Below are 21,241 nucleotides of genomic sequence, written 5' to 3'. Positions count from 1 at the left end.
GTTGCTTGAGGTGCAGACCCGCTGTGGCGCCCGGCGAGAGTGAGGCGCGCGGGGTCGATCCGGGGCGCACATGTTGTCTTCCAGGTTAGGATTCGCCAAGTCTTTGCATCTCCGGTGGTTCCGAAGCTCCGGAAAGGTACGGAACCGCTGTCGCGTTTTCTGACTCAGCCATTCATGGTAGGGAGGTAGAGAGACAGAGAGATCCAAGCCGAGAAAGGAGTTAATTAGGAAGAAAGCAATCCCTGCTCCCCGTAGCCGCCTGGGTCAAAGTTAGTTCTTATCTGTTCAAGAGAACCCGTTACCAAGCACATCCATATTTATGATCCGATAGATTTGTTTTACCTTCTAGTCTGTTTTTAACCCACTCCCTCCTCAGTTCTCGTGCTTTTTTTGTTTTTTTGCAGGTATCATTAACATACAGTGTAATGTACAAATCTTAAGTGGAGTTAAATTTTATTTTTTAATTAAATTTTTAAATTTAAAAATTTGCCAAAATTTTATCATGGAAATTTTAAAACATGCCCAAAAAGTTGAAAGAATTTTACAGGGAACACTCCTATATCCACCACCTAGATTCTATTTTACTCTGTCAGAATCTGTGCATCTGTCCACAGTTAGGTGAGTTTTGCCTGATTATCCACCCGTTATCCACAATCCTATAAAAATATGGACCATCGCTATCACTTGAGAAAATTCCCTCAGTTATATTTTTTAAGAGCAGGTATAATAAATCTATTTATAAATGTGCTAGGGTGTTTCAGGAGTTCATGTCCTTTCTTCAGACTTTTCTTGCTAAAGCTGTTTAGCAGGCCCCTCAAGTGATATAACTCTGTGTGTGTGTGTGTGTGTGTGTGTGTGTGTGTGTGTAAATGATGGATTGAGAGGGATGAGGAAGATGGAGTTAAATGGCTCTGTTCTACCTTAATTTCTCCTGGGGCAGGCTGCAGGCAAGCAGGCGTAGAGGAATTTAGGAATTTCTGCAGGCTCTGTGAGAGTCAGCTGGTCCTGGACTTGGAGGCTGGTCTTGCACTGGGGTTTCTCTTAGATGGTGACCATGTGTCCAAGTCTTCCAGGGCAGAACCAGACAACATTCAGGTTCTTTGTCTTTATAAGTTCACCCACCCTTGTTTCTGGATTTGTGGTTCAGAAAATACGATCCTCTATTTATGGTATTTGTCCAGTGGAACCCCTTCAGGATCACACTTATCAAGGGCAGAGTGCTAGTGAGGTAAAAGTGACCAATTTCACTCTGCCACAAAGTGCAGGAGAGACTGATCCTGAATCCTCTGGCTTTCAGTTGTGTGAAGACATACATTATTGAACACACATTTAAGTGCTCCCAGTTTGAGAAACTCTGCTGTGGGTTTGGACATTTCTAATCATAGACCTGTTTCTAAGTCATGTTCCACCAGTGCTGGGGTGCCACAGATGCACTCTCAGGGGCACAGCAGGATATTTTAAATACTTGAGGGAAGCAGAGGTTATCCTCCTGACATCCTGCTTGTGAGTGGAGATAGTTCACGATTTCACATTAGACTACATTTCTTTTCCACTATATTTCTTTGAATAATGTCATATCTTTGCCAAGTTGGGTTTCTAACAGTTGTGATAAAAAGCTGGAACTGCACAGGCTTCCCTGGTGGTGCAGTGAATAAGAATCTGCCTGCCAGTGCAGGGGACACAAGTTCGATCCCTGGTTTGGGAAGATCCCACATGCCGCGGAGCAACTAAGCCCGTGCGCCACAGCTACTGAGCCTGCGCTCCAGATCCCGTGAGCCACAATTCCTGAAGCCCACGTGCCACAACTACTGAAGCCCACGTGCCTAGAGCCCGTGCTCTGCAACAAGAGGAGCCACCGCAGTGAGAAGCCCAAGCACCACAACGAAGAGTAGCCCCCGCTCACCACAACTAGAGAAAGCCCACGCTCAGCCACGAAGACCCAATGCAGCCAAAAATAAATAAATTTAGAAATTATAAAAAAACCTAAAACCGCACAAAAATCACTGTGTTTAGGGAATGAGGTTGGGGACGTCCAGTCTGATTCCAAGATTGGAGAAGTTGTGCAGTGTCCAACAGGCAGGCACACTCTGGGATGAAATAAAAATATTACTTTTTCTTTTAATTTATAGTTGTATCTTCAAATAGCTACTAAGTTGTTCAGACATAAATACTTATTAAGTTGTTTGGATCTAACTTCCAAATAAAAGAAATTGGTAGGAATTTCTTTTGGCCTAAGGGTGCTGTGAATAAACTGCTGACCCCAAGAAATAAACTACTGTGAACCAAGAAAGTCTGGAAAGCTTTGAATCAGGCAGTAAGCTCCTTGCCTTCTGCAGCACTGTAATATCTTCGCAGACTGGCGCGAGGCCTGACACATTGTAGGCCTCCATGAATATTGTCTGATTGGTGAATGCATGGAATGTGCAAGATAGGGTGGCGCTAAGAGACCTTTCACCATCTGGCGTGGATCGAGTATGAATGGGAGCAAGGTAGTCACAGTGCCTTACAGAAATGGTGTTCCCCACTGTCTGAAACAAGCAGGGCAGAGCTCAGAGGACATATGCAGCTGCAGGCTTGCCAGTCCACAGAAACCCATCAACCTAACACCCAGCCAGCTCTATTTCATTCACATTATTCCAGAGGTGAGCCTCACCTGACAGTAGATGCCCAAGTTTCCTTGGTTTAGATGCTAACCACTGACTCTAACCACACTGTCTTCACACTGTGACCAATAACTGGTCAAAGCTCCCCCAAACTTCCTGGTTGAACCGGGAATATGTTACTTGGTACATCATATATTCCAGACCATCAAATATTCCAACTTACCAAATTTTCCTGACCTCCTAACTTCTGGTTATTTGGTACACTGTACACTTTTTTTTAAAAAAGCATTTGTTACAGTTATGATTAAATAATTATTTGGTTTTTGTCCATTTCTTTTTTTATTGAAGTATAGTTGATTTACAATGTTGTGTTAGTTTCTAGTATACAGCAAAGTGATTCAGTTACACATATATATATATACATATATATGTATATATATTTTTTCATATTCTTTTCCATTATGGTTTATTACAGGATATTGAATATAGTTTCCTGTGGTATACAGTAGGACCTTGTTGTTTATTTACTTTATATATAGTAATTTGTATCTGCTAATCCCAAACTCCTAATTTATCCCTCCCTTGCCCTTCTTGTCCATTTCTTGAGTATAAACTCCCCGAAAACAAGTCCATGTCCATTTTGTTCTGCATATCTCCAGCATCTATCACAGAGCTTGGAACATAGAGAGTACCCAATAAATACTCATAAATGGATAAACTTCTTTTTGCTTGTCCTTATCCTCTTGTACTTCTCCCTCTACCTTCCTCCCCACTCCCGAGCCTTTCATTTTTCATTTTGTTCTCCTCCACTATGTTTCTGGTATGCCATTATCACCCACACACCTGGCTGAGTTCTGCAACTGTACTTCAGTCTGAAAATAGTACATTCCTGGTGAATTCATATCTGCTACTGTCACTAATGAACCTTGGTTTTCTGAAACAAGGAATGTGTCTCCCAAGAGGTTAATTCATTGAGAAGTAACTTAGGCTAAAGGGATAAGTTGTTGCCAATATACCCTATCAGCCTTTTGAAGAGAGCCTTGCCCAGAGAGCAAGGTTTCACTTTGCTCCCTTTGTCTAAGAGAGAAGAAAGTACAGTAGAATGCTATCTCTGAAAGGCAACTTTTGGGTTTTATTATTAGCTGTTAAGGATTAGTGTCAATAGAGTGCAATATTAGCAGGAGAAATGAAATACACAGATAATAGAGGATTTTAGTACTGGAAGACATTTTATAAACCACTTACGCCCATGGAGGTAAGGAATCTGACCCTCTTAGGGTAACTCACAAGTTCAAGCCCAGCTCCCTTCAGGCCTGGTCCAGTTCACTGACCTCATGTCCAGGTGTTACCGACCTGGGTTCTTGGACTCTTTAATCAATAGAAATTGATAAGAGGCCAGACAAGAAATTCAGACAAGGCTTTATTGGGACTGGTGCTGCAGCACGAGGGAGTGAAAACAAGTAATAGGCTCCCTGAGCTGGGGCAAGCTGATCCCTTAAATGGGGTGAGGGTAGGGGCGGACCCGTGTGTCAGGTGGAAGGGGTGGTGTGGGTGGCCTGCCACCCCCTTGGTGGTGCTGTGTGCAGGGATCATGCACAGTACCCTGCTTTTGCTCCTGACACCTCAGAAGTGGCAGCTGGGTTTTTGGTTTTTTTGCATCTTGTTGTTCATACTTTGCCCCAACTGCGCATACACAGTTATTTTTAGTCCCTTATGGTTTCTTTGTATTCTGTTGCTGGGACTAGACTAGATGTTTGTCCAGGTGTAAGTGAGGCAGGAGATAGATGGGCCCCAGGCTGAGCAGCTGGAGTTTGTCCTCTGTGGACAGATACTCCAAGTTGAGGAGCTAGAGAAGAGCTGAGCCCTGCCCAGATAAGAGATAAAAGACCACATATTCCTCATTCTCGAAGTCAAGGAGACCTCCCTGACTACACATGCGTAGAGAGGCTCCTCGGAGGTCAAAAGGGAGGGGGCACCACCCCACAGCAAGTGATGCCAACCTACCCATGGGCCTCTTCGCTAGAATCCATCATGGCTATGAGATGTGCGCATGGGAGGACCCTGAGATATACCATATACGGACTCAGAACCAGGCAAAGCAAGATGATTGGCCAAAGGAAACCTGGAAGAAATGCCCCATAAAGGTGATTCAAACTACCAGGAGGACGTGACTCTCTCTCTCTGAGCCCGCCCGTGTGCCTATCCACACATATGTGCTGTTTTTCTTCCTCATAACACTTGTTTCACTATTTTCTGACTCTATGTGGAAATTCATTTCTACACAGCTGACAGGCCAGGGCCTTGTCACTGGCCACTCTTCCCTGGTGGTCTAGTGGCTAGGATTCAGCGCTCTCACTGCTGCGACCTGACTTCAATCTGTGGCTGGGAACTGAAATCCTGTTCCAAGCCGCTGCAGGCTGAGGCCACCCGAGAGCATAAGCACTGCAGCAAAGGGTCCCAGGTCCCAAGTCCCAGCCTGTCTCACAGGCTTCATTCCTACAGGTGCTTTGGTGCTTTCAGCCTCCTCCTTACAGCATCTTTCCATGAGTGCTTTCCCATATATGGGGAGAAATGTTCTTTCTGAGTCACTTCTCCAGGTGGAGATGAGAATCACCAAAGGAATGTAGTGACGTTGGTCTGCAAAGCATAAAATATCCTAAAATAAGGCATTATTATTACTACAAAAGAATTTTTAGAAAGCTTCAGACATCAGAAAAGAAGAAAAAAAATGGAAAAAGCTCTAGATAAAAAAAATTTGAGGGACATTTTACAAAATACCTGACCAATACTCTTCAAAAGTGTTAAATGTCATAAAAGACCAAGGAACCATCACGGATGGGAGATAAGGAGTCATGATAACTAAATGCAGTGTGGTATTCTGAATTGGATCCTGAAACAGCAAGAGGACATTAGTGGAAAAACTGGGGAACTCTGGATAAAGTCTGAACTTTAGTGAGTTGTGTTGTACCAGTGTTAACTTTTTGGTTTTAACAAATGTATTATAGCTATATAAGATGTTAATATTAGAGGAAAGTGAGTAAAGGGTAAATAGGAGCTCTGTACTATTTTGCGATTCATCTGTATTTCTAAAATTAGTTCCAAAAGTAAAGTTTAAAAAAATGTTCTAGAGTCCAAGTGACAGGAAGAAAGCATGAGTAAAGCCACAAATGATCACCACAGAATTCGGCTTATTCTGGTATAGATGTTTCATTTGGTTACTCTCAAATGTGTTTGTTTTTTGGAGTATTAATTGCAATGTATTGTAGTTTCCTTTACACTTTAAGCTTACGAATACAAACTATGTTTCATATAAACGCCCCAAATCCTTGAAATCAGGATGCAACAGGCAGAACCAGTCACAGAGTCAAGAAATATTTACTTAGTAACTTCCCTGTGTCAGGCATTGTTAGAAACTAGAAAGATTAAGATAATGAAGCCAAGCTCAAGGGAAGGAGACAGTAGTCTAGTTGGGAAAATAAACTCAGAATAAATAGTTGTGATGAAGGGCAATAAGTAATAGAGCAGAAGTATGAATAAAGTATAATGAGAACTTGTATCAGTTACGATATTTTTCTTTTCAAGTGACAGAAAACCTTGGCTCAAACTGTTTTGCATCATAAGGCTATTTATTATCTACCATAACAGGAAATTCAAGGACAAGTCAGTTTCTAGGTGTGGTAAAATCAGGGCTTCCTTGCTAGCTGTTCTCTTGGTTCAATCCTCCTTTGTATCGGCATTGCCCTTAGGCTGGTCACAAGATGCATCCCAGTTGCAACAGAGCTGCATTTTCTAGTTCAGGTGCGTTGAAGAGACATAGAACATGTTCATCCCCAGAAGCCCTAGCAACCTTCTCCTTTTGGTTTAGCTTACCTAAATTTGCTATAAAAAATGATTAAACAGCAACCTGAGTTAAATAGAGTTGGGAAAACAGGAGGGGGCGCTCTCATGCTCTGCAGCGATAGCCAAGCCCTGCATTTGTAAGAAAGACTCCTTTCCTGGCAAGGACTCAGCCAATGAAAAGCCATGGACTCTTTGCTTCTTATAGCCCTCCCAACTTCCTTTTCCCTCTATAGAAGTATTCTTCTTCCCTTGCGGTGGGTGAACTTGCATGTAGCTCACTATGGTTGCAGACCCAGAATTGCAATTCCCTACTGATTTGGAATAAACCCATCTTTTCTGGAGAAAAATCTGGAAGTCTATTTGTTTCAGGTCAACATAGCTTAGACGTGCCCTTCCCTAGACCAGTCTCTGGCAAAAGACTTAAATATCCATGATTAGTTTAAATTGATTATTTGAATAAAAGAGACAGTGGGGAAAAAGCCAAAATGACCATTACAGGGTACAAAGCAAGGAGAGATCCATTTTCCAAAGATGATATTATCACTGACAAAAATAAATGAAATAAAAAATAAATAAACAATCAGAGCTGAACTCAACTGGTTGAAAATCTTCAAACAGGATGATCAATCTCTGTATAGTTGTGCTGGTTAGTAATGAATGCATCTCAGCTGCAAATCCACCCTTCATTACTTACTCTATGGTAATAAGCATTTCTCCTTTGCAGTAAACACATTTTGTCAGTAGGGGGCTGTATTAACCATGTATTTCTGATGGTTTGACATTTGGGGCCTTGCTGACCCTGGAGGGACTGCCTAGAAGCCAGTTCCTAGAGACAGCAAAGGCCTGCCTGCAAGCACAGCTTTCAGATGCACACTAAACAATCCAGAGCCCATACCCCTCCACCACTCTTTAATTGGGCTCTCACACGATGGGCCACTGTTCCCTTGCACTAATTATAACGGGGCCAGTTATCAGACAGCTAGGAGCAGGCCCTACACCCTGGAGCTCACTAAAATTACTCAATCCTAAGCCTGTTTACCCTACCTCTCCCATTCCTTCCCATGAAAACCACAATAAAGGCTGTTGCCCATGTTTTCCCCTCACTCCCCCTGCCTCCTGACTGACTCTGATGCTTCCGTGTGGCCCTACGTGGCATGGCCTGCTCTCTCCTCTTGGGAACTGTAACAAACTATCTTTTCAATGGCAGCTGTCTCCTGACTTGGCCTTACCATACCTGAATAATAATAAGACCTACGTTTTAAAACAGGGGTGCTGGAGGGACATTGCAGGAGAAAGGGCTTCTCTTCTTGTTTTGATGTGCTTCTGTTTGCCACACTTTGCTCCAAATTCACAATTACCAGGGGTGCACGTGTGGGGACTTCAGCAATGCTCTGTCTCACTGGGCATCCAGGAGCGGGTAATCCCTTGGTGAGCCTGCAGTCCCAGCCCAGGCCCAGTGACCACCTGTTGCAGCCCACACAGTGTGAACACTGTGCACCCCAGGCCTCACACTGCACTGCCCATAGATGGGCTCCTGATGCCCTGACTCCCTCTGCTCACCCAACTGCCAGCCTCAGTCCACTTGCACCCTGGAGGGTTGGTTCCTATTGTTCTCCCAATGTGGACACCACACATGCCAGGCTTAATACCACTCAGTGGGCTTCTGATGCCCAGCTCCTTTTGCATGCCTATCTGGTAGTCTCTGCCCACCTGCAGCCTGAAGGAGTATTTCCCGCTTGCCTGGACTATGGACCAGCTTTGGCTTAGGAAACCCAGCAAATTTCTCCATCATCCAATGGGCTAAATCCACATCTCAGAAGAAACTGAATTCTAGCTATGCGGAGGGAACCCCTGACAAGTTTGTTCCTTCCTTGAGCACTCTTCCTCAGCCCTAGGATATTCTTTAGAGTTATCTTTTCACCCTTAGTTACTGCCTATATATAGTTAATAGTTTGTTATGTTATTTTTTTCCATTTAAGTAATTTGTTTGTTATCGCTCTTCATTGGGCTCTTCATTCAGTAGGTTTGTATTTAAGATGAAAGATCTCAAGATATGTAACTTATCTTAATGATTAATATCTTTGCTGAATTGTAGCAAAAGGCTTTGCAAATGGAATGCCTCTTTGAGTTTTTAGTAAATAAGAGCAAGCATCCCTTGATGAATGGAACAAGTTTGCTCTACTTGCAAAGTGGTTTCATAAAGTACATTTGTGGTATCTACTGTTGTTTAGTAACATGCAGATAAAATTCTTGTTGATTTGCAATGGGTAGATTTTAAATGTTCTATAGCCACACAAGAACACCAATCAGAGAATATTTTCCCTCTTTCTTTAAAATTTACCAGTCCAGGACATTGAGTCTTTCTTTACGAATTTAGTAAACAGATTATGAAACGATGTTTTATCAGTTGTGTGAGAACCAATTTGAAATTCAGGGACTCTTGGATGTAGGAAACATATTCTAATTTCGGATTGAATTATAATCTACTTGTTTAGATTGTTGAGAAAATAATCACTGAAAAGAAATAATGATGCATCTATTGTTTACTCATTCATCTGTTCAAACAGCTCTCATCTATTGAGCACCTACTGTGTCCCAGGTGCAGTGAACTCTTCTGTCTGAAAAACTAGATGAACTGAGAGAAAACAATAGAGTTAAGAATCAAAGTAGGTTCTGACTCTAGTATGAGCTTTTTTGTTGGCTAATTCTATTTTTCATGTAATGCCTTAATTCACTGCCTAATTTCCTTTTTATTTTTTAGAATAAAAGAGAAATTTATTGTTGCATGTAACAAAATAGCAGGAAAGGCATAGATATGGCTTGTCTCAGAAGAAAACACCACCAGGAACTTCTTCCTTCTTCTCTAGTTTTGCATCTCTTTATGGGTGGGTTTCCTTTTCTCAACTTGTCCCCTTATACAATGCCTGAGAACATGGCTACTCCCAGAATCATGTCGCACACACTCCACTGGGGATGAATTGAGCTTCCCCCTTGTGAGGTAATGGAAAGTATATACTGGTTCTGCCCCCAGTTCCTGGCACAGAGCTCCTGAAACGCTTGTAATTTCCTAAGTGATAAGAGCTCTTGAGGCATTTTTGTTCTAATATTTGGTCTTTGACCCTGGTTCCTGACAGTGCTCCTAAAACCTTTGTTATTTCCTGGGTGATAGGAGCATCTTTTATTCTAATGAGGCAGCTCTGGATAGCTCCTGGATAGGGGCTGGTCACAGGAAAGACCAAACCATGATTAGAAGCTTGGAATTTTCAGCCCCACTTCCCATGCTCTTAAGGAGTGAGAAGGCCTAAAAATAGAGTTAATGATTGATTATGCCTTCATGATGAAGCCTCCATAAAAACCCCAATAATAGGAGGCTCTGAGAGCTTCCAGGCTTGTGAACATGCAGAGGTTTGGGGCGGGTGCTATGCTCAGAGAGAGAGCATAGTAGGTCCATGTCCTTTCCCCACACGTTGCCCTGTCATCCTTCTGGCTGCTCCTAAGTTATATTGTTTTTATGATAAAACTGTGATCTAGTAGGTAAAATGTTTCTCTGAGTTCTGTGAGCTGCTCTAGCAAGTTAATAAAACCTGAGGGCCCTCATGGGAACCTTTGACTTTTAACTAAACTGGACAGAAGTTGTGGGTAACTTGGGGACCTACTACTTGTGATTGACATCTGAAGTAAGGGGGGCCATTCTTGTGGAACTGAACCCATGACCTGTGGAATCTGATACTCTCTCCCAGTAGATAATGTCAAAATGGACTTGAATTGTTAGGATACCCAGCTAATGTCTGGAGCATTGTTTGGAGGAGTGGAGAAGAACCCTCACCCCCCTCCACCGCAGCACACACACTGGAATTGGTGATCAGAATAAAACACCCTTCCTAGGTCTCACGTTTAGAAGCCAGAGAAGAGCCCTGAATGGCACAGTTTGAGTCAGATTACTAAACCCAGACCATTCAATCGAGGTTCTTTGATGGACCCAATTTGGATTAGGTACCTAAGCATAGACCTATCATTGTGGCAAGGAATGTGGAGTTTATAAGAGGATTGCAACTCCATAGTAAACACTTGAGTAGACAGTGTGTATCTGAGTGATGGTGGGAGGTTCACATCTGGGCAAATAAAACAATATTCAATAAGAAGACAATGTGGAGGTAGGTTATTACTAATTATTATCAATGAATGATTACCACAGTGCTGGAACACTCCTATAAGCTTATTATTGCATTTACTACAACTAACTTTGATTTTTTAAAATTGGCACACATTTCAAAGTTATTCATTGCAGCATTGTTTTTTTTTAAATTAATTAATTATTTATTTATTTAGGCTGCACTGGGTCTTAGTTGCGGCATGGGAACTCTTAGTTGTGGCATGCATGCGGGAATTGAACCTGGGCCCCCTGCATTGGGAGCGTGTAGTTTTACTCACTGGACCATCAGGGTAGTCCCTGCAGCACTGTTTTTAATAACAAAAAGATTATGACAACCCAAAACTCTATCATAGGAAACAAACAAAAAAAAACCTGTTGCATTCATTCAGTGGAGTACTATGCAGCTGTAAAAATGAGCAGGAAGATCTCTATATGCCAATATGGAGTGATCTCCAAGATATATTATTGAGCAAAAAAAAAAAAAGAGCAAGATGCAAAATACTTTTATAGTTTGCAAATTTTGTGTAAGAAAGGGAAGGGAGTGTGACTATATTTAAATGCATTTTCTTGTATTTTCAAAAAGAAACAATGAAAGGATAAACCAAAACTAAGAAAACTAATGGTCTAAAGAGAGAGGAAAAGAATTGCAGAGATGAGGATGGAAGCAAAATTTCTATGAATGTTCCTTTTTTTAATAATTTTGACTTGTAACCATGCAAATATTTACATCATTAAAAAAGCAAAATGAAAAAATTTCTAAAAATTGAAAAAAATAAACTATTTTTTTTATAGTGAACATAGCTGTATGTCAAGCTGATGGCATAACCACATACTGAAGAACTACTTCAAATGACTCTAAAACAGAGCATTTTTGACTGTACATCCCTAGGAGGATATATTCCAAGATTAAAAAAAGAATACTAAGAAATTTTAAATTCTATTCAGTAGCCAATATTAGCATTTTTTAAAATTAATTTTTATTGGAGTATGTTTGCTTTACAGTGTTGTGTTAGCCTCCCCTGCACAACAAAAGGAATCAGCCATACACATACAGATATCCCCTCCCTTTTGGACTTCCCTTCCATTTAGATTACCATAGTGCATTAGGTAAAGTACCCTGTGTTATACAATGTGTTCCTATCAGTTGCCTATTTCATACATAGTATCAATACAATATTGGCATTGTTATTTCAAGACTTTTATATGTATTCTGCAGGATAAAGCAAAGAAGTAATCAACAACAAGGTCCTACTGTATAGCACAGGGAACTATAGTCAATATCCTGTGATAAACCATAATGGAAAAGAATACATATAAACATATATATATATATATATATATATATATACAGCAGAAATTAACACAACATTGTAAATCAACTATACTTCAATTTAAAAAATTTTTCAGCATACATGAAAGGGATATAATTAGACAGTCAAATAAGTTCAACAAAAACCCTATTATCTTTTCTGTGAGTGGGAAATAAATATCAACTTAAAAAAATTGGCTTTTTTGAAGAGTAGTTTTAGGTTCATAGCAAAATTGAGCAGAAGGTATGATGAGTTCCCATATACCCCCTGCCCACACATGCACAGCCTTCCCCACTATCGACATCCTGCACCAGAGTGTATATTTGTTAAAATGATGAACCTACATGAACACATCGCTATCACCCAAAGTCCATAATTTACATTACCATTCACTCTTGGCATTGTACATTCTATGGGTTTTCACAAATGTATAATGACATGTGTCTTCTATTATAGTATCATACAGAATTACTTTGCTGCCCTAAAATTCTGTGTGCTCCTCCTATTTATTCCTCCCTCCTGCTTCTCTAACCTTTGGCAATCACTGACATTTTTACTGATCTCATTAGGTTAAAGAGTGCTCTAATGAAGACTTCATTTTTTTCATCTTCCCTATTTCCTTCCATCTTCAAAGATACAAGGGTGGGAGCTTACTACCAGGTATGCACTGCTCAGCTCACCATCTTCAGGGGAACTGTCCAAATTGCTTGACGAAGCAGTTTTGTTGACTTGTTTCTTCATAGGTCTTGTCTTCTTTCTGGCTTTTCCATTCTTCTTTTTAAATCTCTTAAACGTCCACTACAAGAGGAAAACTTAGGCAGAAATAGGGACTTCATTGGATAAAGGTAGCAAGTGGGGTATCAGATGACCATCAGAATAGCTATAGGAGCCACTACTGCTTTGAACCAAACACAAAGAAACTTATACGTTAAATGACAGGGATTTTTCAGTCTGTGATTGAAAAGCTACAGCTTCTGGTTTCTTATCCTGGAATTGCTCAGAGATGGTAGATAAGTTTCTTAATTTATATGACATTAATGCAGTTATTGCAAAATCAAATCAACTAAGTTAAGTTAATTAAGACTTTAAAGAAAACTTTTTCAAATTTTCTCTATGGCAAGGAGAGATCAATTTGGATTGCAGTACAACAGAAGACAGTTTGTTTCTTGTGTAAGCAGGTCTTGAGGGGATAAAAATGCAGAAAACAAAAAGAGAAGGTTATGAGAGTCACTCTTTGTTTGGCATAGGTGATGACATTGCTATAATTCCCAAGTAGTTAAAAAATAAAGTTAAATAGGCATTAATATATATTTTTAAATATGCATATATTATAATCTGTTTAAATCCATATCAGAAACAGTGACTCCCATTTGTTTAAACATTGGAACCTGGTATTTATATTTTCAAAGTAATGGAGGAATTGGGAAAATACAGTTACCTTCCTTAAGGGCTAAAATTCACCTTTGTGAAGCATCATAATTTATACAGCTGAAAGATCATAAAATTCCTTTTAAAATTTCAAAAATAAATGTGGTTATGTTAAACCATAGCTTCTTTGATATTTTATTAACTTACTGATTTGGGAAAATAATTTAGGAGAAAAATTTGTTTCTTTGGAACATTTTTTCCATGAATTTTACAGAACAATCTTCATTGTGCCAGTATTACAGAATGAATTATAAATCTGGGACTTTCTATAAAGTTTCTAAATCTAGTATTTAATGGAAAATCTTTGCCGTTTCTGTAGTGGTAAGATAAATTAAACCTGTACCTCATAACTGATGAGCTCACAATTAAATTTATTTTGGTGGAGCCTGAGGAGAATGTCTGTGTTTGTGTTTTTGGGGGTTGAGGAGGGTGGCGGAGAGTGTAGTTATGAGGAGGAAGTTCCCATCTGAGCTATTCTTAAAGAACCACAGTCTACAACTTTGTCTAGATAGAATATTGTGAAAGGGCATGATTTTATTCTGATTTTACATTTCAATGTTGTTACTTTAACTGTCACTTTATTTTTGTCCTCAAGTGATAAGGTACAAATGTAAATTAAAACAGTCACATGTTCTGGAAATATTAACTGAACAAACAGTGGTTTCTCTTTGTAAGTGAATTTAACTGTACAAATGGCAATATTTCAACTTGATCATGCTCTAGATAGAAATCATTGAATACTTCTTTTCTAAAACCACCTGATACTTTAATAAATAAAGATTCTTTCAGGCCAATTTAACAGGAATGCAGCAAAATAACACAGAGCATTCAATTACTTAATTAGAATATATGTTAAATATTCCAGACTAATAGTGTAGTTATAGTAGGTATCAATCATGTATAAAAATATTTGTTAGCTCTACCTTTAAGAAATAGCACAGGAACACAAATCATGATAGATATTTTATATTAATTAATCAGTCATGAGTGTGGGCATGACTCACTTTCTTGGCCCTTCTCACTATACTTGATGGGGATGTGAAGATGTTGAGGGCATAAACAACTCCCCATTTCTCCTCCCCCACCTCTGGCAACCACCATTCTACTTTTTAGTTTCTATGAATTTGACTACTTTACATATCTCATACCCAGTGTCCAGCAGAGTACCATTCACTGGTTACCAACACCAGGGGAAGGACTGTAAACACTTCTGCACATTGCATCTTGGTATTGGACTTGCCAAGGAAAACAACACAGTTAATTAGGCACTGGATGGAACAACGCTTTACTTACATAGAGAAGAGACAGAAAAAGATCAGCCTCAGTAGTATGTGTCAGTCCTCCATGGCCAGGGAGTTTCTCCTGGTGGCTGACTCAGGCCAATTTGCCTATGTGCATCCCTCTCATGTTGCAGTGGAAGGAACCCTGTCCCCTCCCTGTGAGGAGGTATATGACGGTGGGGGTGGCCAGGTGCCATATGACACACACATTTAAAGCAGAGATGAGAGTACTAACTGTGGCTGTAACAAGGAGAATATTCCCATGGCATGAGAAGCTCACACAAGCTATGTGGGCTCTTTATCTCTTGGTATGGAAGTGTTCCAGACCCAAGGCCCATTCTTATGTGACCAAGTGGGAGTCAAAATACTGCGTACGTGAGACTGCTTTTACCAACGTACAGTATTTGTCCTTCTGTGACTGGCTTATTTCCCTTAGCATAATGTCCTCAAGTTTCACCCATGTAGCATGTGATAGACTTCCTTCCTTCTTTTTAAAGCTGGATAATATTCCACTGTATGTATATGCTATCTTTTGTTTATCCACTCATCCATCAATGGACGTTTGGCTTGCTTTCCACCTCCTGACTCCTGTGAATAGTGCTGTTATCAACATGGGTGTGCAAATATCTCTTCAAAACCCTGCTTTAAATGCTCTTGGATATAGACCCAGAAGTGGCATTGCTGGATCCTGTGGTAGTTCTATTTTTAATTTTTTGAAGAATCTGTATACTGTTTTCTACAGTGGTTAGACCAGCTTACAATCCCATAAACAGTGCACAAGGGTTCCAATTTCTCCACATCTCTGCTAACACTTGTTCTATGAACTGAATTTTGTTCCCTCCCAAATTACTACGTTGTAGCCCTAACCCCCAATATGATAGTATTTGGGAAATGTGACCTCTGAAGATAATCAGGTTTATATGAGGTCATAAATGTGGGGACTTCATGATGGGTTTAGTGCCCTTTTAAGAGATGCCAGAGAGCTTGCTCTTTTCTTCACCCTATATGCACATGCATCAAGGAAAGTCCATGTGAGCACAGGGAGATGCAGCTGCCTACAAGCCAAGAGGAGAAGTCTCAGAATGAAACCTGCTTTGTGGGGACCTTGATCTTAGACTTTCTAGCCTTTAGACCATGAGACTGGCTGACGCAAGCCGCCCAGTCTATGGTATGCTGTTATGAGGGCCCAAGCTAAGACTCATGTTATTTTCAGTTTTATTGATACTAGACATCCTAATGGGTGTAAGGTGATATCTCACTGTGATTTGGATTTTCATTTTCATGACTAGTGATGTTGAGCCTTTTTTCATATGCTTGTTGGTCATTTGTACATCATTTCACCTGTTGACTGTGTCCTTTGATGCACAAAAGCTTTTAAACTTGATGTAGTCCATTTGTTTATTTTTTTGCTTTTGTTGCCCTGCTTTTGGTGTCATATCTAAGAGATCATTGCCAAGTACACTGTCATGAAACATCCACCTTCTGTCCACAAATATTGGTGCTCTTGGTTATCAGGCCTTCAGACTCAGAATGGGACTTAGACCATGGTTCTCAAGCCTCTGGACTAGGGCTGGGACTTAACACCATCAACTCAACTGGTTTTCAGGCCTTTGAATTTAGACTGAATTACACCACTGGCTTTACTGGTTCTCCAACTTATAGATGATGGATTGTAGGACTTCTTGAACTCCGTAATCATGTGAACTATTCCTATAGTACACTATTTACATATAGCTATATATATATTCTGTTTCTCTGGAGAACTCTGACTAGTAAAGATTTGGGTATGGGGAGCAGTACTAGAAGAACAAAATGTTAAGGATGAGTTTTCTGAATTGGTTCTGGGGTTTCTGGAATTGGCTCTCTAGTCTGATTAGATTTAGAGATGCTAATGACTCCATTTCATAGTAGAGAGCCCTGATAGTCCATGGTGTGAAAAGTATATAGAGATATGCAAAACATCTGCATTGAATATCCTCATCAACCACTTAAAAGAAGAAAGGAACTAAGTGACTCTGTGTTTGGCATTTTTGAACATTTTTGGAAAACCAAGGAATATAATGTGTTGGTTGCTTCTAATGTTGTTGGACAAAGTGGTGAAAGAAAAGGATGAGCTCTGGGATTCAAATTCCCAGCTCAGGTGCAGCATAAAGTGACCTAAGAGCTTCTACGAATGCCCTGAGGGACAGCCATATCTCCTGTAGCCACACGGCTGATATTTCTGAGAATCAAAAATTGATTCCTTGCCTAGCAATTGGCTGAATTATAATGCAAGTTGACCTCCCAGCCTCACAGCATGTCTTCTGTTAAAGTGAATGCATTGCTTGGGAAAGAATGGGATTCTGTAATTTGGGGTGGGGCCATGTGGAAGACCCTGATGAAACTGGGGACACAGAGCCCCTAAATTCTGATGAGTCTTCTTTTCTTGTGGGATTGGCCTCACTGGCTCCATCTCCAGCAAAGGTGGCCTCCTCAATCCCTATCAGAAGATGTATCTCCACCCCAGTGATAGGCGGCCTCTCCGCCAACAGTGGTGGCCAAGAAGAGTGGCTTCACAAAGTGAATCAGCTATATGTATACATATATCCCCATACCTCCTCCCTTTTGCGTCTCCCTCCCACCCTCCCTATCCCACCCCTCTAAGTGGTCACAAAGCACAGAGCTGATCTCCCTGTGTGATGCAGCTGCTTCCCACTAGCTATCTACTTTACATTTTGTAGTGTATATATGTCAATGCTACTCTCTCACTTTGTCCCAGCTTACCCTTCCCCCTCCCAGTGTCCTCAATTCCATTTTCTATGTCTACCTCTTTATTCCTGCCTTGCAGCTAGGTTCATCAGTACCTTTTCATTTTTAGATTCCATATATATGAGTTAACATACAGTATTTGTTTTTCTCTTTCTGACTTACTTCACTCTGTATGACAGACTCTAGGTCCATCCACCTCAGTATGAATAACTCAATTTCATTTCCTTTTATGGCTGAGTAATATGTCATTGTATTTATGTGCCACATCTTCTTTATCCATTCATCTGTCAATGGACACTTAGGTTGCTTCCATGTCCTGGCTGTTGTAAATAGTGCTGCAATGAACATTGTGGTACATGAGTCTTTTTGAATTATGGTTTTCTCAGGGTATATGCCCATAGTGGGATTGCTGGGTCATATGGCAGTTCTATTTTTAGTTTTTTAAGGAACCTCCATATTGTTCTCCATAGTGGCTGTATCAATTTACATTCCCACAACAGTGCAGGAGGGTTCCCTCTTCTCCACACCCTCTCCAGCATTTATTGTTCGTAGATTTTTTGATGATGGCCATTCTGACCAGTGTGAGATGATAGGTATCAATCAACTACATACAATGAGGTCATTGTAGTTTTGATTTGCATTTCTCTAATAATTAGTGATGTTGAGTATCCTTTCATGTGTTTGTTGTCAATCTGTATATCTGTTTTGGAGAAATGTCCATTAAGGTCTTCTGCCCATTTTTGGATTGGGTTGCTTGTTTATTTGATATTGAGCTGCATGAGCTGCTTGTATATTTTGGAGATTAATCCTTTGTCAGTTGCTTCGTTTGCAAAGAATTAATTACAAGTAACTGAATAATTTCATGTTAATCAAAAGTAACTGCTGGGGGAAACAGAAACCTGAGCTGGGCATTTGTATTTGAGATAGTGCTTTCAGAGTGAATTGATATGAACTACTTCTCCTCTACCTGGCTCCATACCTGAGTATGGAAGAATAAAACTGAGGCCACACTTTTTAGTGAATTTCAAGGAAAGAAAAAGTGTTCTTTCAATGACTGTATGTTATCTAGCACTGAGTGTCTGAAAAGTCTCATTTTCTTGTGAAATAGCCATGAAATGAGTTGGGAGATTACAAAAAAGGAGAAATTAAAATAGGCTAATATATTCCATGATCATTTTATAGAAGTAGGAATCTTAGCCAAAAATTAATATTGCAAAAATAACAAAAAATAACGAGACACTCCCTTGTGCCAGGCATGCTAAGCAATTTAATGAATGTATAAAATTTAAGTAGCTGTATAGGGAAAGCATACAATGATGAAAACTGTGATGTAAGGAAGAATGGCACATGAATGGGTGACACTTACAAGGAGACTGGATCATATAAGCTCTGGCATCAGGGTAGGCAACAGAAAGAAATACATCTGATAATGTAAGAGGGGTTCAAAATTTATTTGATGGTCACTAAATTTCATGTATTAAGTTATATGTAAAACCCAGCTTTATAAGCCATAAGTTATTTTGTCAGCCCAGAGAAAAATGAATTTAATACATTATGTAAAAATTAAATCCAATTAGGAATAATAAAAATTGAGGCATTAAAGAGCAGGACTCTAAGTTTTGGGTGATGTCATTAGGCAGTGAGAACATGAAAATACTGAGTACAAAGGAAAACTAAAATGTCAGGAAGTATTGAAAGATTGGTATGAGGATAACAGAGATGATTCAGAACTTTAAAGTGATTTCTTGGTTGTCTGATATGAGAATAGGCTACCAGGACAAAATAATTATGGAAGGGGAAAAAGAAGGATATTTGAGTTGTGAGAAAAAAAAATTTAGTTTTTTTCAACCATTTTGAGAATAAAGAGACCATAACACTGAAATACAGCTGCCCTGAAGGGGCACAAGTCATTAAAATAAAGTAAAAAGGCTTAAACTGCAGGTATGGATGAGGCCTGGAAACAGTTATTGTATAAGAAGAAAAAGAGCAGAACTTGAGGATAGAGTGCTCAAAGATAGACAAATTAGGAGGAGAAAAAGACTGGGAATCAAAATTCTTTCACTCTCAGATATCCATTGTATGCCTATTCTGTGCCTTATTATGTTTGAGGCAGGAGAGATACAACTTTAAACCAGGTCAACTAATGGGAATAAGCACTTAGGGAAGCACAGACAAAAGTATGATAAAATCAATGTTTGGGCTGATTTCAGGAATCATGATTAGTAAGTATCATCAAAGGAAGCAGAAAGAGTGTGGGAAAGAGATGTAGTGCCCCCAAATTTTTCAAATAGGACAGATAAGTGGAAATTTTGAAATACAATTTCAGAAGTAAGAAGAGCTAGTAAGTGCTTAGGAGAAAAAACAAGGGAAGAAACGGACTGCTTGAAATGAAGAGTGCCATTATAAATAGGGAGGTTGTGGAAGGCCATACTGAGGTGATGTAACAAGACCTGAATCCTCTTATAGAAACAAACACATTTGTGAGGAATACATGTAACAAGTACCTACCTCTCACTACTTTGTCCGTTTCTAGCTTTTTAAACATGGAAACTAAAACAAATACACATAAGAGATCGGATCAAGATGGCGGAGGAATAGGACATGGACCTCACCTTCTCCCACAAATACATCAAAAATACATCTACATGTGGAACAATTCTCACAGAACATCTACTGAATATGGGCAGAAGACCTCAGACTTCCAAAAAGGAAGAAAATCTCCACATAAGTGGGTAGGGCAAAAGAAAAAAGAGACAGGAATTGGGACAGGACCTGTGCCCCTTGGATGGAGCTGTGAAAGAATAAAGGTTTCTGCACACTGGGAAGTGCCCTCAATGGAGGGGAGATTAGCTGGGACAGAGGGGGTGGGTCGGGCCTGGGTGCTGAGGCCCAGGCTTCAGAGACCAGACCCAGGGGACAAGACTGGCGTTGGCTGCATGGAGACATCCTGAGGGGGCAAGGGTGTGGTACGCCACAACCAAGGGAGTATGGGGGGAGGCCTGGGCCCACCAGAAAGGCAGGGCACCACCATTGGGTGGTGTGAAAGGAGAGGGGTGGGCCTGCCATAGGAACTTCTTTTTTCACATGCTCTCTCAAGTGGCAGGGCACCACCTACATGAGCTCAGGGGACGGGCACAAGCCACAGCTGCCATCTTGGACTCCAGAGGTGGGCCCAGACCACCTTGGCTGCTACTGCCAAGGGTCCTGAGACCCAACGCCAACTGCTGCCCTCACCTCCTGAGGAGTGCACTCAACCTGCCGCCACTACTGAGGGACCTGCAACTGGGAGCCAACCACTACCCCCTCCTTCCTGGGAGCATTCACGGGCAGCATAACTGCACACCCCCTATCAAGGGGATAATGGCCAGCACACATGGAGGAAAGAGATAGCAAGCATCCAAACCAAAAATAACCTTCACACCAAAAAATATTAAGCCCACACAAGCTACAAAGGGATGCTCCCATATATAAATAGCCCTCCAAGACAACAGTAGATAATTGTTTCTCCTAAACTCACAGACTAAGAGAAATATAAGCAAAATGAAGAAGCAGAGGAACCACTCCCAGTTAAAAGACCAAGAGAGGACTTCCCTGGTGGCACAGTGGATAAGAATCCACCTGCCAATGCAGGGGGCACGGGTTCAAGCCCTGGTCCAGGAAGATCCCACATACCACAAAGCAACTAGGCCCATGCACCACAACTACTGAGCCCACGTGCCACAACTACTGAAGCCCGTGCACCTACAGCCTGTACTCCGCAACAAGAGAAGCCACCGCAATGAGAAGCCCATGCATCGCAATGAAGAATAACCCCTGTTCGCCACAACTAGAGAAAGCCCACACAGCAACAAAGACCCAACACAGCCAAAAATAAATTTA

General features: G+C 40.7%; 1 long non-coding RNA gene across 1 annotated transcript; it reads left to right on the top strand.

Moving 5' to 3' along the window:
- The first annotated feature begins 26 nt into the window (after nucleotides 1–26).
- On the top strand, nucleotides 27–20,183 carry LOC113613504 (uncharacterized). The gene is made up of 2 exons (XR_003430279.1): nucleotides 27–136; nucleotides 19,896–20,183. It is a non-coding gene; the product is annotated as an uncharacterized LOC113613504 (long non-coding RNA).
- The last annotated feature ends 1,058 nt before the right edge of the window (nucleotides 20,184–21,241 follow it).

The sequence above is a fragment of the Aethalodelphis obliquidens genome, unplaced genomic scaffold (genome assembly GCF_003676395.1).
Source record: "Aethalodelphis obliquidens isolate GAN/ISIS:26980383/991018 unplaced genomic scaffold, ASM367639v1 scaffold88, whole genome shotgun sequence".
Taxonomy (NCBI): Eukaryota; Metazoa; Chordata; class Mammalia; order Artiodactyla; family Delphinidae; genus Aethalodelphis; species Aethalodelphis obliquidens.
Note: the sequence above shows the minus strand (reverse complement) of the source record. Positions and strands in the feature narration are given on the sequence as shown.